The sequence below is a fragment of the Brassica napus genome, chromosome C1, assembly GCF_020379485.1.
Source record: "Brassica napus cultivar Da-Ae chromosome C1, Da-Ae, whole genome shotgun sequence".
Lineage (NCBI taxonomy): Eukaryota > Viridiplantae > Streptophyta > Magnoliopsida > Brassicales > Brassicaceae > Brassica > Brassica napus.
In genome coordinates this window covers 30,036,107-30,055,435 of record NC_063444.1, presented here as the reverse complement: position 1 = coordinate 30,055,435, position 19,329 = coordinate 30,036,107, and the positions used below count along the sequence as shown (strand labels likewise).

Genomic DNA, 19,329 nt, shown 5'->3' with positions numbered 1-19,329 from the left:
ATCGGTCGCTACGTAGCGACCGAGCGGAACATGCGTTCGGTTGCTGCATAGCGACCCTCTTCGAGCTCTTGTCCGATGACTCGCGTTTCTTCCGCAAAGCTTTTCGTAAAGAAGAAACTATTTTGAAAAAGTATTTGTCGAAAAAGGTTTCTACGTTTTCTTCTTCGGGGATTTTGACGTTAACTTCGTTGCAACCGTTTTCGACCTCAACACGGACTTTCAGACATTGATTCCGTCGTGACTGATTTTGAACCCAACAGTTTACCCCCCAGCTCCTTAGAACCATGAGCTTCTACCGTGAGGTTTTAGCGAGTGGCTTGGAAAGTTAGGTGAGTTAGGCGGAATTAATGGTCGAAAAGGTTCATGGTAAGTGGTCTTCTCGCTCTTCTATGAGTAGAACGCGATTAGATTGGGGCTGCGCATTATGATGGCTGCCTACGTACCCTTGTTGAAGGGATCAAGCCTTTCGTAGTTCGTCTTGGAGTTAAGGTTCTTATGACTTGTTTTCCAGCGAGACCTTTACGGTCTTGTTTTTATGTAGCGGTTTTCAGGCGTGTTGCTGCCGATGGCATTTTATATGGGTGTAGAAGAAAGACTAGGAGTTGTCATCTCGTAATCTAACTCTGTGTGAACTGCTATATCCGTGATCTGTTTCGAGATTTTTCCGCAGTGTGTAATCTTTGCGGGATTTCTGAAGACGCTCGAATATTGAGAAAGAGACAAATTTTGGGATCTCGTATCAAGGTTTTTGATACTATGCCTAGAGATGTTAGAGACCAGTGCGCTGGGTTTAGGGCAAGACCTAGGTTTACTCTTGGTTTTAGAGGGTGAGATGACTAATTCGACTTACGTATCCCATTTCAGTTTCATCTTGATTCCATACCGATTTAAAGTCTGCGATAGGTTCTCGGCTTATACGACTTGTATGGTTGGAACCGAGCATCTCTCCAAAGAGAATTTTTAACCCTCCTGGAAGTGCTGACCAAAAATTTTGGGTTTCTTTTATAGCGCTATTATCCTTGTGTCGGATGTACAAGAGTCATCTCCACGAGATGGCTAAGTCTGTTTAGGACGTTAAGAGTTCGTTGTGATCAGCAACAAACTTAATGGTAAAAAATACCGTTTCGAGTCTTCGCGAAGGATATGTTTTGAGAAGATGTTAGTGCGTACGACTGTCTGGTCTTCCAAGAAAGTGTTTTTATCGAGGAAGGAAATTTCGTCGAAGAACGAATCTTCAGGCGTCTGCGACGTCTCGCGAGGCTGAAGATTTGTTATTCTTTCGTATGCCGCGTTTCTTGCTTGAAATGTTCGCGGGCTTGAAGATGTTTTGCGATGTTGCAAGGGTTTAATTTTAGCCCTGCGTTTGAGAAACGTTCTTGTTTGACTACGGATTTTCGCAGCCAATATTGTTGTTCCTGTTTGGATGCTAATAATTTGATTTGCGATCGAGGAATTAGGACTGAGGTGTCGCGTAAATTTTTCATGGGAAGAAGCGTTTTCCTTCATAGTGCTTTGTGAAGTGTTGGCTTTCCGAGATCTATTTCGTGCATTTTTTTTTAGGATGTTTCGTATAGCTCTAGAAACTTTGTTACAGATTTTTCCTTACATGCCGCGTATTATGGGCAAAATGTTGCGGGCTTAAAGTGAATTGTGAAGCGTATTGAACTCGGTCAATTTTCGAAAAGTTTAAATCCTCCTTTAACCATTTGGTTGTTAGGACTGAGTTTTGTGACGAAGAATTTATCATATGACTTCCGACTGTAGGATATACGATAATTATTCTCTTAATAGTCACACGACGTTTTTAAACAAATTGTAGATTGTCGTTTAGCCGTTAAGTGATGGAGCTATGGTTTCTCAAATAGTTTGGCTTGGCGTGAGAGATGTGTTCACTCAGATAGCCAAGGATGTTGTAGGTCAAGGATTAGACCATGGTACTTGAACATTTAAGGTCATGTTATTTTACGATCGTCCTTAAAGGGGATGGCAAATATTGGTTTGGACCTTTAGTGGAAGGCATAATTGACCGAGGGCCAAAGAGAGCTTGTTGAGATTGATAGGCCGAGTTTGCCGGGGTTATCCATGCTAATATGGCCGATAGTCGTAAAAAACGATTCTCCGCTCTAGGTTTCAGTTATACGACGAATATTTCGTACAATGTGACCTATAGTCTTATGAAAATTGAATCTTTTTTGCTTGAGGAAGACGAATCCCAAGAGGTTTGCTACATAACCAGTGTGGAGTCAGTGGCGGGACGACTGCCTTCTCGGATGTGACCGAGGGAAAAGAAAAGAAGAAACCAGCGAGCCGCATGGTTCTTCATAAAGCCTGTTATGTTAACTTTCGAAAGTTTCTTCGTAAAACTTGGTCTGATTGTACGAAGGATTTTTCGTGTAAGTAACAGGGACCGGTTTTACGAAGTTTGTAGATCGGTGATATGTAAACATATGTTAAAGTAGTGTTGTTTCTGTAGGTTTCACGAGAAACGTTTCTGCCGTGATTTTGATCCTAGGTGAAAGTTGCTTGGAGTTACTCATCGAGTGTTACCGAAGTTTATTTTATTACGATCTAGTCGCAGAACGTTTTTCATAGGTTTTATGAAAGGATTCTCATGACACATTCGTTTCTGGAACAAATTGGTCGACCAGAGGTGGATCTAGCCACCATCGGGAGAAAAGCGTCTCTTTGTGCACGATGCTACATTTATTCTCGAGTTTTCTTCGTTACAAATGTTTTCGATGCTTTTCCGTGGCTCACTTGGTACCACGGAAACTAAAAGAAATGCTTTGGTGAATGAAGATTTCTCGTACAAATTTTTAAACGAAACTGGCTTTCTAAAACTGGAAAGGGCTTCAATACTTTGGCTAATCGTCGAGTTTCAGTTTGATATTGGTATATGTTTTCTGTACGCATGATTGCGACAAGAAATTATGTATAGTCTTTGAGATTAGGTTCATGATCGTCTGGATATGTTGCTAGCGTTTAGACGAATTTTAGATTGTCGTTTGCCTATTTGAGACGATTTGCTTTGACAAAATCGTTTTCTTGACGATTTGCAAAAGTTCTTGAAGTTTGGGAGTATACGAGTATAGTATACGTACCTACTCCCCTTTTTTTTTTTTTTTTACCAAAGAAAACAGTTGAACCGATACTTTGAAGGGTTGTGTACGTCTCTTCTTCTAAGGTTTGAAATGATCAATAATCCTAGACGATTTAAAGACGACGCTTGGACTGTGATTTGGTTTGTTTCCACTTTGACGACTTGGAATATGTCGGTTCCTAGAAAATTGCTAGAAGCGAATCTATTTTAAGACGACGTTCATGTCTCTAGTTTTTTCTCTCTTTAGGAAGCGAGCTTGATATGCGTGGCGATCGTTTCTCGATTTTCGGAGAGTTTAGATTGGTTTGCAAGATCTGGCTGAACAGTTGTGGAATGATATATCGAGACAAGAAAAATCGCCTAAGACTTAGTTCGTTAGACTATCCACCTAGGTTTTACGTTCCCTAAAGGCGTTTCAAAGGCGTTTTTATTTCTTAGTAATTTGAAAATTCCAAGTCTGATTTCAAAAATCTCAAGTCGGAAAATCCTTAGTTCTCTCGAAGACGTTGTTTTGTCTCTTCTCAGTTTTGCTTGCTTATTTTCCCTTCCTCTTCTCGTGTATGTTCGCCATTTTCGATATTGGTATTTATCCTTTAAACTTGAATTTTATCTTCTCCTTAGATATGACGTTAATTTTTATAAAAAGGTTCACCGTAATTGTATAGTTGAGGCGGCTAAGGTGTTAAGTTAACCGTTGTCGTTTTACACGATTAATCTGAATCCAAGCGAGAAAACAAGTCTTTGCGGGTTTTTTATCGTAAAGTTTCAATGGTAACTCCAATCAAGACGAAACAAGAGACGTTTCAATCGAGATTTGAAGGAGAACACAAAGATGGAGGTAAGGGCGAGTAGGAGCAAGCGAAGGAGTTTAGACGAGTCCTACTTGTTTTTGTCGTAAAATCTCAACGGAAAATCCGATTGAGACGAAAAGAAAAGCGTTTCAATGAGGATTCTAAAGAGAACCTAAAGTAGGACCTTTCTTAGGCCTGACAGGTTGCTACGTAGCGAGTGAAGGTCAGACAGGTCGCTACGTAGCGAGTGGAAGCAAGCCAAGAAGAGTCCTACTTGTTTTCGTCGTAAAATCTCAACGGAAACTCCGATTGAGACGAAACGAAAAGCGTTTCGATGAGGATTCAAAAGAGAACCTAAAGGAGGACCTTTCTGAGGCCTGAGAGGTTGCTATGTAGCAAGTGAAGGTCAGACAGGTCGCTATGTAGCGAGTGGAAGCAAGCCAAGAAGAGTCCTACTTGTTTTCGTCGTAAAATCTCAAAGGAAACTCCGATTGAGACGAAACGAAACGAAAAGCGTTTCATGAGACTCCAAATGAGAACGCAAAGGAGGACCTTTCTGAGGCCTTGCAGGTCACTTATGTAGCGAGTGGAGAGTTGGGTTGAGCTCGTTCGCTACGTAGCGACCGAGCTGTGTGCGTGCTCGGTCGCTACGTACCGACCGAGCTGTGTGCGTGCTCGGTCGCTACGTAGCGACCGAGCTGTGTGCGTGCTCGGTCGCTACGTAGCGACCGAGCCTTTTGCGTGCTCGGTCGCTACCTAACGACCGAGCCTTGTGCGTGCTCGGTCGCTACGTAGCGACTGAGCTTAGCTAGAGCTCGATCGCTACGTAGCGACCGAGCTGTGTAATCGATTTGCTGCGCTTCCTTTTTCCGCGATTAACCTAGGGGTTTTCTGCGGTTTTTGGGAGAAAAGGTTTTACCTTCCGAAAAGTTTTCGAAAAAAGTGTTTTGGTAAAACTCATACGCATTGAAACTTCTTTAGCTCGGAAATGAGCCAAACTTACGGGGTTTGATAAAATTTATCGTTTTCCTTTAGTTTAGACAGAGAAATCGCGAGCTTGTTTCGTTGCACTTCCTGTGGCGAAGAGTCGCGGCTAGGTTTTCGATTTTCTCAAGAACTGTGGCGTTTGCCTAACCATTCGCCATAGGCGCAGTGGCAGCTGGAGTTGTCTTACCAGCGTTATTGCAAACTACGATTTTGTCTTTCGTGTTTCCAGACATTTTTTTGATCAAGCGTTTTGTGGCTGAGAGTTAGATTGAACCGTACCCCCCCCCCCTCCTTCTAGCGCCAAATTGTGGGAACTAAAATTCGCACTGTCGATTTCCGTTTAAATTAGGAAAGTTAGGAAAACCCTAATTTCCCAGAGGTCCCGGATATCTGTCAAACCACACGCCAAGCAATCAGAACACGCGATTAAAGACCAAAAGAAATAAGAAATCGTGAAAGAGAGCAAAAGGAGTTTTATTCTGAATCCGCGTATGAGCATTACAACAAGGTAGAAGCCTTGGCTACGAGAGCTGTCGGCGAGATTCCTAGTTCTAACAACCTAAGACTGCAAAACCTAGTTGAGTTGCAGCTCGAAATAACAAAAACGGAAAGTTGCCTAATTGCTCTAAGTGCTAAGTTTGCTCTGAAAAAATGTCTCTCATCCATGCCTCTCGCCTAGGACTCCTTATATACTGGCTCCAAGGTCGGTTTACGCTTTTCCCCTTCTGCCCTTTAGTCGCCATAGCATAAAAATTGAGCTATTCCATTTTTTCCGATCTTCGTAATTATCTTCAAAATTTCGTATTTATCCGCGGAAACTTGACATTTATCTTTCCTTGCGAACCAAGCGTAAACCGTCATGCGGATTACAGGCTGTTGGTTAAGAAATCGTAAGTTGGGCCTCGAGTCATGTCTTAGGTCCCTTTGGGCCGTCTTCCGACTCGAAGCGTTTATTACGGCTTCGTTCGATAAAGAACAAACTTTCCGCGGTTTTTACGGTGAAGTTTGATCGATAACTTAGAATGGCGGGGAATCATGAAATGGGTTTGCTACGGTCTTCGGAAGATAGCATCGAAGGGTAGACAAGAACGCATGGACTAATATCGTATCGACGTTTCGGAAGAGCTCGGTCGCTACGTAGCGATCTAGCTTTGGCGCGAGCTCGGTCGCTACGTAGCGACCGAGCGGAACATGCATTCGGTTGTTGCGTAGCGACTCTCTTCGAGCTCTTGTCCGATGACTCGCGTTTCTTCCGCAAAGCTTTTCGTAAAGAAGAATCTATTTCGAAAAAGTATTTGTCGAAAAAGGTTTCTACGTTTTCTTCTTCGGGGATTTTGACGTTAACTTCGTTGCAACCGTTTTCGACCTCAACACGGACTTTCAGACATTGATTCCGTCATGACCGATTTTGATCCCAATAACACCCAGCATACTTCTTGAGGCTGTTGAATTCCGCTTCATACTCCCTTACAGTCATAGATCCCTGTTCCAGTCTGAGAAAAGCTCCCTCGAGCTGGTCAAATGCTTCCGGCATAAAATACTTCCCACGGAATTCGGTCTTAAAGTTGGCCCACGTGCAATGCTCAGCACCAATCCGAGCCGCTATTGCACAGTTCTGGTGGAGCTCAAACCCTCCTAAAAGAGGAATTCACTGGGTTAAGTGGGAGAAACTCTGCAAATCAAGAGATGAAGGAGGAATAGGATTCATGATGATTCATGAGTTTAACCTCGCATTAGTTGGGAAACAGTTATGGCGATTAGTACAATTTCTTGACTCCTTATTGGCAAGGGTTCTGAGAGGACGATATTTCCGATGTAGCTCGCCGTTGCGACTAAACGTTGTGAACAATCCCTCATATGGATGGAAGTGTATAATGGCTGCAAAGCCATTGATAAAGTTGGGGATTAGACAAAAGGTACATTCTGGTAATGAAATTAGGATCTGGGAAGATCTTTGGATCCCAACTATACCGGCAAGACCAGCTAGGCCAATTGCACCGGTGCTTCACTCAATCTTGCCAGTAAGTGAACAGATGATTGAGAACCCGAAGAGATGGAATAATCAGATGCTAGAAAACTATGTCCATCAGGATGACATCCCATTGATCCAATCGCTGGGCATAAGCCAGGATTATCATCGAGATGGATATTGTTGGAGCTATACGAAGAATGGAATGTACACTGTCAAATCAGGTTATTGGGTGGCAACTAACTTGCTTAAGGAGAAAACAATGGAGGCACATGAACCTAGTATTACAAAGCTCCAGGCCTATGCTTGGAAAATAAAAGCGCCTTCAAAGATCAGACATCACGTCTGGCAAATGATATCTGGACAGTTAGCAGTAACGAGTAGTCTGACTCATCGTCATATGAGATGTGATAACCATTGCCCTCGGTGTGGTGCAGATGATGAAACTATAAATCATGCCATCTTCGAATGGCCTCCGTCCCTACAGACTTGGGCACACGCGACAACACCAACCCCGCCAACACTATTCCCAAGTGGAAGCCACTTCACAAATATAGATTACCTCTTCTGGCGAAAGAATGATATTTAAGATCTGGAATTGGACAAGGATCCATATCCTTGGATCATATGGTACATCTGAAAAGCGAGGAACGATAAACTATTTAGAGGGATAGACAGGGACCCTTTGGAAACTGATAGACACGCGGAATCAGAATGCTTGGCCTGGTTTGAAAGAAACCAAAGACCAGAAGGATTGGTGGAAGCACAAAACCCAGAACGGGCTCCAATCTCAGAGAGATGCATGATAGATGGATCATGGACACATAACACACTCTTTAGTGGCTATGGGTGGACATGGATAAACTCAAGAGGAGTGACGCAACTTTTGAGTGCACTCAGAACTGGAGGCTTTATCTTGGGCAATGGAGTGTATGCTTCAGGTATCGACATGTCAATCCTTTGGGACCGACTGCAAGGACTTAATCTCGATGATCAGAGACCCCGGAGCATGGCCAAACTTTTCTACTGAGCTGGAGGAGTTTATGAAGTTGAAGATCAGATTTACGGAGTTCTCGATTGTTTTTATTCCTCATTCGGAAAATGTATCGTCTGATTCATTAGCTAAGATAGCCAGACCACCTCAGGCTTGAGTAATAGAGAATTGTATTACATTAGTTGTTCTGTTCCGGTCTGGTTCCCCAGACCATCTCAAGCTTGAGTAATAGAATAGCCGTTCGAAGAAAAAAAAAATCTTGCATCATATAGTACAGTTCTTAAATTTGCCTAATAATCTAACCAATCGACATAAGCAGCCATGAATATTATTTTTGCTTTATACATACCTCTGGCCATTTGATTATATTTCTTTAAATGTCTTCTTCAAACTATAGAAATTATTTGCCGTGTCGATGACACATTTTAAGAGTTGGATTTTATCTACTTTTGATCGTCTCGGTATGTTAGAAAAGAGGAAATACTACACATGATACTGTTTCAGACTCTGCCTTTTGATGTTTTTATTATTTTTTTGACAAAGGTTTTTCTCTGTTTTGTTTTGATGTTTGTTTTGAGGGTTTTTTTTTTTTGATGTTTACCATCATCAGTTTCCAATTTTGTTTTTATACCACACATTGGTAGTCGTGCTGTAATCAAAGAATATGTTTCACATAACATAATCATCCTGAAAAACTGTGCTTCAGTTCTAGAGAGCTTAAGGAAGCTACTTATTTCCCTCATAGAACAGCAATAATTTTGTTTGCGTATTGATTAAATAGAAGGAAACATTTCAGAGAGAAGAAAAAAAGGAACATATTAATTAGATAGCTTCTCATTATATAATATCATCCAAAATAAGAATAATAAGATAAAACCTATTACAAGGCATTTTTATTGGTTTACTTGCTCATACGTATCATCATAGCAGTTGATTAATTATAGAAGAAACAGTCGTTTCTATGGGAAAAAAACATATTCCTTTGATCATCGTGTGAACAAGAGGCTGGTGGGGGAACACTATTGGCCAGCAATCTTCGGTTAAACCTTCCAGAACATCACAGCAACCGTGCTTAAGGTGGCTAAAATCCCAAAGTAATATGGCAGTTATGGCATCAGCGCATCCCTCCACATTTTGGATTCTCTTCACACATTCTGCAGGACTAAAGAATAAACCTTTTCCTGCACTCAAAGGCGAAACACTTAGTATCACCAACAATATCAATGCACAAACTATAACATTTCTGTTCGAAGGCAGCATTTTTTTCTTATGTTTTCAGAAGATATAAAACAAAAACATATGAAAATTCTTTAGATGATTATGTTTGCAGAAGATATAAAATGTTGATTTATATAGGAGAAGACTTTAGGGATCTTAAGACATTTTGGTTGGTGAAATTACCCAACTTTGTTGCACCCATTCGTAACTGTTTTTATTAGAAACTACTCACGTGAAAAAAGTTCATTCTTGTGGGTTTTTTTGAGCGAATAATCATTTATTGTTGTAAAAAATAAGTAAGGATCTGATGTTCTTCTTCTTTCTTTATATATATCGGTTGATCTGGAGAGAGAGGGATATAAGATGCTGACTTTTATAATATATGTATTACGTAAGAGAGAGTCAAGGATGAGTCTTTTTCTTCTTATTAACTTAACTTTTACAAATGAAGATGAGAGCAATATATATAAGGGAAGAAGTCGGTTAGATTGACCGACTTAATACAAAAAGACAAAACAGGATATTTTGCTTAATGGATAATCATTATCCAAAGTTTGTTTTATCTCATAATACTCCCCCTTGATTATCTATTTTGTATTACGTAGTGACTCGTTAAAAACCTGGTCATGAAAAAACCCATTGGGACAAAAACCATGACAAGGGAAAAAGAGTACACTGCCGTAATCTCCCCCTGAGAATAGTGGACATAGCTTTCTCGTCACATGTCACGCAAATGCTGCATTCCGGAATGTTGTAGTCGGAAGAGCTTTTGTGAACAAGTCAGCCAGATTGTCGTATGACCATACATACTCGATGTCCACTTCTTTATTTTTCTCGAGTTCTCGTATGTATGAGAAAAATCTTGGAGGGATGTACTTCACTCTAGTTATAGCTTTCTTTGAGTTGAGCGACCCACGCCAAATTATTTTCAAATATTTTCGTCAGCTCTTTCTCGTTAACTATTCCGCTTGATTATTGTATGTGGTGACTCATTGACCGAAGCCACCCACATTCTCGACATGCTTCGTGAAGCGCAATAGTTTTTGCATGATTTGAAGATGTCGCAACCAGAGTTTGTTTCTGGGACCGCCAAGAGATCGCGGTTCCACCAATTGTAAAACCATATCTGGTTTACATTCGACTTTATAAATAGCATGTATCTGCAAAACCATACAAAACTCGGGGTTTCTAGGATAAATCAATCCTAAATCAATATGTACCTTGGAGAGAACGAATATGTTCTCGACACCGTTCTAATTTCCATAAATAGAAAATGAGCTATATCTCACAAAGACATTAGTGTCTAAAAGTATATTTAATCAAATACAACTCGCAAGACATATAAGCTCACATATGCTTTATTATCATTAGCATCTCCAAAGTACTTATTTATATAAGAACTTACCAGGATCTTTTAAAACAACATCTCTTTTAACATCGAGAGATCTACCAACCATTGGAGTACTCAAAGGAGTCGCTTTATTCATAGAAAAGCGTTTCAATAACCTTTTCATATGATTTGATTGATGCACAATTATTCTTTCTCGGAGATGCTCTATCTGGAGCCCAAGACAAAATTTTGTCTTTCCGAGATCTTTCATTTCGAACTCCTCTTTCATATGAGTTCGAGCATCATCAACCTCCTTTTGAGTTTCAATTATGTTCAGGTCATCTACATATACAGCAATGATCACAAAGCCGGATGAAGATTTCTTTATAAAAACGCATGGACATATCGCATCATTCACATATTCTTTACTCAAAAGATATTCACTTAAGCGATTGTACCACATGCGTCCGGATTGCTTTAATCCGTAAAGTGATCGCTGTAACTTGACCGAACAAATCTCCCTGGATTTGTTTTTTCTTTCAATGCCCCTGGCATTTTCAATCCCTCAGGGAGTTTCATGCATATATAGTTATCCAACGATCCATACAAATATGTAGTCAAAACGTCTTTAAGATGCATTTCAAGATTTTTAGATGCCATTAGGCTCATCAAAAATCTAAACATAATTGCATCCATTACCGGAGAATACATTTCCTCAAAATCAATTTCCGGTCTCTGAGAAAATCTTTGGGCAACTAATCAGGTTTTATATCGTGTTACTTTTCTCAAGAATACCCACTTATACCCAACAAGATTTATATTCTCAGGCGTTATGACTATATGTCCAAAGACATTTCTTTTATTCAGGGAGAATAATTCAATTTGAATGGCCTTCTGCAACTCCTCTCAATCATGTCTTTTTAACATTCCAAAATGGACCTTGGATCGGGATCATCACTTTTATGATCGATCTCTTTGGACAGAAAAGGAGAACATTCCATCAACATCTTTTATCTTATAACTTTTTCATCAAGGGTGTAGTTGATGGAAATCTCATACTTTTCTGTTCCTTTTTCGTCATCTGGATCATCTTTATTTGGTTCATCTTGACCATTTTCATCTATGCCTTCTTTCAGACATCTTTCAGTATCAGGTTCTCTTTGAACCTTTTCACTTATGTCTTCTTTCAGAAATTTTTCAGTATCAGTTTCTTCAGGAACCTTGCAACATTTCTCAACCAATTTCTTTCGGGGATTTTTTTCCCTAGAACCCGCTAGTCTCCCCCTCTTTAACTGAACCCTAGGTTCATTTATTTTGTTACCATCACATTGTTCTTTAGGAACATCAACTCTTGATGGAACATTTTCAGCGGGTATATCATATCGTATCTATGAACACATCTGGTAACTGGTTTGCCAAATTATGCAAATGCACAATTTCTTGAATTTCCAGATCTCTTTGATTCGTAGGGTGATTAAGGTGTAACAACGACTATGTACACCATGTAATCTCTTTAGAAAATTTTCTAATTCCTCCCCCTAACGCTGGAAATTCAAACTCATTAAATGGCAATCGGCGAACTGTGCCATAAACATATCATCAGTTACTGGTTCAAGATACCTTATATACGGCTTGTTCTAATTCTTCCAGAGTTTTATACATTCCCGAGAGCATCTTTAACTCTCCAGAGACTTCTAAATATCAAGATGCAACTCAAATCGTTTATGTCCTGCCAGACATTTTAATATACTGCATCTATTTTTAAATATTCTCCAGTGACCTTGGAACAAGCCGTTTTTCATACCACAAGGTCATCTTTTATTTCATTCTCTGGAGAAATATATACCTTGGACTTTTGGTCCAAAAATCTCTCGTTTTTCTAACGAGCTTTATATCGAATTGATGGCCAATCAATTCACTCTACCCTCATACATAGAGGTAGATTCATAATCCTTATTTATATAGCGCTTTTTCATTTTATTGTCGGAAATCTATTTTCTCTTTGGTTCCATCTTTTTATCCGTACTGATATGGTTAATCGAGATCTCTTTATCATCATCGATGATTTACCCAGGTACCTAACTATTATATTAACCATATCAACGGTCTCATCATGAGATTCATCCTCTATTTATATTTTTGCTCCTTTTCGAGGACTCTTTGGAACCAAAGTGGTCTATCACGTCTCCAGCGTGTTATAGACTCATATATCGTCCTTTTAGGACACATTTTCTTATTGGAGCATTTTCAGCTGGAATATGAGATTTTATTATTTCATCAAAATGTCTGGCAGGCATTTTGTAAATGGATTATTCTACTTTTCATTGTAATCCATTTCACATATCTCATTCCATCAGCTTATCATATGCTTCTAGCAAACTTGCAAGCATATTTTTAATTATCCATATACTTTATCCCTCTGGATTATATATGTCTTTATTACATGCACAACTGCATTACATCCGATCATGGGGATCATCTTACTTGAATTTACTTTATCAAGTTCTTTTTCGAGTGCAAACATTATTTTTTCAATGTTCCACTTACTAGGATTCTTTAATTCTCCCCCTCGAGATGATGACACTCCATGTCTAAAATCTCATACTGAATCCCACTCTAGAACCAATAACATATTCAGTTTTCCCATTTGGGATGAATTATGTTTCATATCCTTTAGAGTGAGATCTTAATTTGGGGTCTGCTTAAAGAAATCACATATTATGAACTTGTTTGATGATTCAACACCCATGATGGTTTCCTTTATTTTCTTGACATGCTATATGTGAAAAACTTCTGGTTTTTCAACATTTCACAATAATGTGGATAACATTATTGGATATGACTATATATCAGTAAACTTCAGGTTTACTACTCATTTATACTTTTGCCATCCTTTTCTTATGCTTGTCTTTTCATCATAAGCTCCTCTAGAGCCAATAATAATTTTTGTAGTAATAGATATTGTACTTACTTATTTTGAGAGAGGAGAAATATTTGTTACCTTTAGTAGTCATGTACGATGACCCAATATCTGCCAGTTACATCCATCTCCATCCTGAATCTCAAAATCTTATTCAGGAAGATAATTCTCATATCACATCGATATTTTATTTTCATTTTCTCGACCAACCAGAAAATTTGAATCATCAAGATGAGTATTCAATCTATGAAAAGATGATCCGGGCTCATAAGAGATGAAGTTTATTTCACTTCCTTTCTCTTTTTCTTTTTGAATCTCGATATAGATCGGCTAAATATTTGGCGTACGAAAACTACGTACCCAATTTTCTTTCTGGCCATATCTATAGCAAACTTTTTTCTGTTTGCCTTTTATCACCCGACCACTTTCATTTTTCGTGGAAGTGACCACGATAGCAGTTTCAACCGCATCCACACCCTTGTCCTTTTCAAGAAGGACCGATTTGATGGTTTAGTATCATGAGTTTCTTTTCTTTTTCAATTCTCACGGAGGATTTACATCAACTCCAACAATTTGGTGAATCCTTTCTTTCAAGGATTTGATTATTCAAAGATCTTCTTGATCTTTCTCATGATACACCTCATCTTATAAACCATCATTAAAGTGGTGTAAATTATCATGGCTTTATCTTTTTCTCATCCGATATAGTTTCAACTTATCGATGATTTCTCAAAGCTCATTTTTTCTTAGGTGCATCTTTGCACCCACTGCCCAGGTCATATAACTATTTCCCGTAATGTCAAGGGCATTTATTTTGAGCTTTGTCAAATTTGATATGATAACCGAATTCATAGAATAATAATATATAGAGATGGAAATTGAAATGCAGAAACTAAAGGCATAAATTTAAATTGCAGAAATTTAAAGAGCATGAATAAAATTGCAGGCTTAGCCTACCACATGATCCGAGGAGTCTTAGACTACCATATTGATCATTTTTCAAAGTCCGAGGAGACATGGTCTACCATTTTGACTTTTACTTATTTCAAGGTACGAGGAGACTTAGTTTGCCATTTTTGGCCTTTTTTTTTAATTCACGGAGGCAACGCCTACCACGTGTTTCTCTGATAGTGAAGGCATAGCCTACCATAACGATCAGTCGGGAAAGGCAACGCCTATCATCCCGAAAATAAACGGAGAATGCCTAGCCTCTCACTCCGGAACAATAATAAAATTTAAATAAACTAACTATATTGAAACACATAAATTTAAACATTACCTCGACTAGTTAAGAATTTTCGGTTTAATAAACCTCAGTTGGTCAGAGCTTCGTGCTGATAATGTGTTGTAAAAAATAATTAAGGATCTGATGTTCTTCTTCTTTCTTTATATATATATCGGTTGATCGGTGGAGAGAGAGGGATATAAGATGCTGACTTTTATAATATATGTATTACGTAAGAAAAAGTCAAAAAATAAGTCTTTTTCTTCTTATTAACTTAACTTTTACAAATGAACATGAGAGCAATATATATAAGGGAAGAAGTCGGTTAGATTGACCGACTTAATACAAAAAGACAAAACAAGATATTTTGCTTAATGGATAATCATTATCCAAAGTTAGTCTTATCTCATAATATTTATGAGTTTCTTTGACAAAAATCCTTTTCAGAATATATTTTATCAATTATAGACCACAACTGTAAGATTTTTATGAACAGAAAATGAAAACAGTAAATATTAAATAACTTACGTCTGAAATTTCATGTTTGTTATATTCCATACGTGTTTGACTTCTAATGTTTCTAAGAGACCTATATTAAAATAAAAGATTTGGTTTGCAAAAGATATATATATACATATATATATAAAGTGTCAATGTATTTTTTTGATAGCTAATATATAATGATCGATTGCACACTTTTAAAAGTAAATTCCGTTTACTAATATTTTTTGGTTTAAAATTGTGAAAATATTTAATCATAAAAAATAATGTGATTTAATAAAATTTAATATATCTTTTAATACGCATTAAACACACACAAATATGTTCTTTTAAAAGCATACATAATCACCATGCTTAAGGAGCCGCACGATTGGCCAAGCTTTGCAATATAACTGGAGAAGATAGATAATTTGCAGATATATTTTCTGGACTTTAAGATTACTCACATTCCACGAGCAAAAGATCAGATTTCTGACTATGTAGCTAAGACGACAAAATCTTTCCATAGAGAGCTTAACTTTATTGGTTGTTCTATTCCGATTTAGTTGTCAAGACCACCTCAAGTTTGAGTAATAGAATAGCACACATGATATTTTACAACCTTAACTTCTTCCTCGAGGTAGTATAATTTTTCCTCAAACTTGAATATAATTGCAAAAAAGTAGCATTTGTTTTCAAAGGCACCATTTTTTTCTTCTTATATTTTGTAGATGATATAAAACTTAAACAAATGAAAGTTCTTTATATGATTATTTTCCACAAGATATAAATGATGATTTATATAGGAGTAGACTTTAGGAATCTCTAGACATTTTGGTTGGTAAAATTACCCAACTTTGTTTTACCCATTCGTAACTGTTTTATTAGAAACTACGCACGTGAGAGAAAATCACTTTTGAGGTGTTTTTGAGAGAATATTCATTTATGTGTTTGTATGAAAAAAATCCATTTCAGAATATATTTTACTAATTCTAGACCACAATTGTAAGAATTGTATGAAAAGAAAATGAAAACAGTATATGCAGAACGAGTTGAACGTATTATCTGGGGTATGAAAACAAGTACTCTCGAAAATGGCGTGTTATTAACAAAAAAAATACCAAATTAAACCGATTTATAAAACCGGAAAAATATCAAACCTTTTAATCAAATATCCAAATAAAACAAGTTATAATTTAAAACCAAATACATTAAATCGGAAAGTTAATTAAAACCAAAATAAAATACAACGATTCCAAGACACCAATCCGTCCACATATTCAACTACTCGTCTTGCTCAGCTGCAAGGGGAAGAAAGAGGGGTGAGTAACAGGGGAGTCACTTAGTGAGGTATGAGATTCTAAACCACAAATTACTGACTCAGTACATAGGACACGACTATGTAGGCCTTGTAATGATCCGATCCCGGCCCTTAGGCCCAATCTGATCCGTGGCCTTACTTCCTTTATATGTCTATGTGATTCCGGTTTTAAGTCTTTAGTTTCTAAGTACATTTCATTTCAATTGAGGTTCAGGAAAAATCAACTTAAACAAGATAGCATAAGGGGCAAATTGATTGTATAAATATAAATGAGATCCATACATCATCCATATGTTCATACTACTAGATTACACACTTAGTCAATCATAAGTTCACAGTTTGCACAATAGGCTATCAATACTTCACACTTATCAATAATGACCCAATCACCACACATCTTTCCATGGCTTGAATCCTCACGTTGCCTTTCCTTTACCACGGTCCAAGTCCGATCCTGAAACCAATCCATACACATCAATCAATACTAAACCGATAGCCTAACATCAATAACTAATCATGCATGGTTCAGTTCGCTAGAGTTCTTAACCAATTCTATTCCACAATAACCACAATAGTAACCGGCCACACTCAGATCCTTCATAGGATTAGGCGCGCCTAAGCCAGGCTATAACCGGATCACCACCAAGCGATCTAGATCAATCCGATCAGTCCTTAGTGTATCCGATCATGCCTATGTCCGGCCATGGGCCAAGGACTTCTCTTCTGAACCGGCCAAGGCCTTAGTTCAGTCTCTCTACATCTGATCGACCTTAATACAACATAATATAAAGAGAGCAAGGCGGAATAGAAGAGAGGGAGGGATGGATGTATCCGATCATCAAACCGGCCACAAGCCCGATCGGATCAACCGCCGGCTAGGGCCGATTGTTCACGGTCTACACCACTGACCTTAGGAGTTCTTTCCTCTGGCACCATGTCCTTCTCTTTCTCCTTCTCCTTATCCTTTTGTCTGGTATCCATTCTAAATCCTCGTCGGAATAGGTCAGACAACCACTTCCACCGTTCCTTTCTTGGCCGCCTATCTCTCTCTCTCTCTCGCGATTTGCTCAGAGTTTTTCCTAAGGAAATTTATGTGCAAAACTGACCCCATACACTTATATTTTTAGAGAGAGGGATCAGATAACTGCCTGGCCGATCGGTTGCAAAGGATTGGCCGAAATGGTGCCACTTGTCCTCTTGCACCCTTTCACCTCTAACTGCCCCCCAACCGGTCCTCTTGACCGCCCGACTGCTTCTTGGCAGTTTCACCACCGAAAACCAACTCCCCTAGCCTTTGCCCAAGCCCTGGTTCAGCCTTGGGTACACACGGCCCCATCGTCCCAAATGAGCCGCCTGCACGGCTTGGTAACCGCTCGGCAACGGCCACACTGGTCCGGACCGGAACACTCCGCCAAGCTGAGGTGAGCTGGTCACCAGCTGTCCCCAGCTGAGTGAGCTAGACTATCAGCTCCCGTGAGCTGACCAAGACTGAGTGAGCTAGCTCCACACTTTCCCCAGCTGATGGTGAAGAATCTGGCTGATCCGGTGATGTTTAGTGCATTGTATAAACTCTCCAAGTGGTCTTAGATGTAATGAATGATCTCCTGGTTTCCACACGTGAGTTTGAGTTTCACACACTTTAAGCAAAGAATTACTTTCCTTAAACAGAACCAGTTCAGATGCAGTGTAAGTCGCCTGACTTGTAAATGGTATATCTCCTAAAGCATTACTCCTTTTGGTATGAAACCAATTCTCCGCTTGCTCTGGTTGAGTTGAGAATCTATAGCAAGTTGTTTTACGGTCAAAATTCTCAGGTTGCAAAGATATCCTTCTTTGAATGCACCTAGGTCCTGGTTGGCTTCTTTAGTTTTCCTCAGCTGCATGTTCTTCACTGATTTACTCCTGGTTCCTTTCTCCTTTTCTGATGATGACTTGAGCTCCTCATCACTTGTCCTATATTGAGGATCGTCCTGTTCGTTTCTCGTCCGAGACGTTTGAGAAATTCTCAAAGTTTCGAGGGCGCTTAGACGTGGATGAAGATACATGCTTTCAGGACGTGGCGGCAGGTAACGAGTCTGTGATACCATGGGCTGCTCTCCGGTGGGATGAGGTGAGATGGTTCACGCTGGTGGAGGTGATGGTGGCTCGGGCTTGCTTGCGATCTCCCTCTTGACTTTGCTCTCGTCATCAACGCATGAGATGGCATTGTAATGGATCCAGTGACTCATCTCTTAAGCTCTCGGATCTGGCGTACCACCAACAGTGGTGGCTTTGATCGCAAGACAACATGAGTGGGGGTGAAGAGAAGAACAAATAATCATGAGGTGGGTTGAAGGCTTGACATATATCTTAGGGTTACACAAACTCTTATATATACTCACCGGATTTAGTTAATAAGCTTGGCTTTGGTTTTCACACATAATTGTTTTAAATTAAACCATACCGGTTTATCCAAAACCGGGTCGTTACAAATTTCTTAGCTAGTCATAATTTTACACATTCGGTTTTCACTGAATCTACTTCAAGTATAATGTACTTGATGTTTTCTTTAAGTGACAAGGAAGAAACAGGAACACTATGAGTAAACAAGGATCAAGAACAACTTAAAGAAGATGTGGTAAAAATTGCTACAACTTCATATCAAACCAGTGTAAGCGATCACTTGATTCAATCTGTTTATTATGACTCAAAGGACGTGATAACACACTTGATATGCCCAGAAGAGATTGGCAAAGGTATAGATACAATGAAGAAATATCCGGAACCAAACTCACGACATTACACCCAAGGAGTGGTCAATGGAGAAACCAAGAGTGAAATAGGAGATTTCACAAAGGAGACCACGTTCCTTCGAAGGGAAAGCATAGAACGACCATGGAGAGGGGTCATAGCTTCCCTACTGATCAAAGAGGGACCACCAGATGGACAATGCATTATAAAACCGTTCATATACCAAGGTAAGACCCTAGCTTCCCAAAATAGAATGAAACCTAA

General features: G+C 39.1%; 1 long non-coding RNA gene across 1 annotated transcript; it reads right to left on the bottom strand.

Moving 5' to 3' along the window:
• Positions 1-8,631: 8,631 nt before the first annotated feature.
• On the bottom strand, positions 8,632-14,582 carry LOC111205338. Its single transcript, XR_002657841.2, has 2 exons — positions 9,243-14,582; positions 8,632-9,022 (listed from the first exon to the last, which is right to left on the bottom strand). It is a non-coding gene; the product is annotated as an uncharacterized LOC111205338 (long non-coding RNA).
• Positions 14,583-19,329: the final 4,747 nt, after the last annotated feature.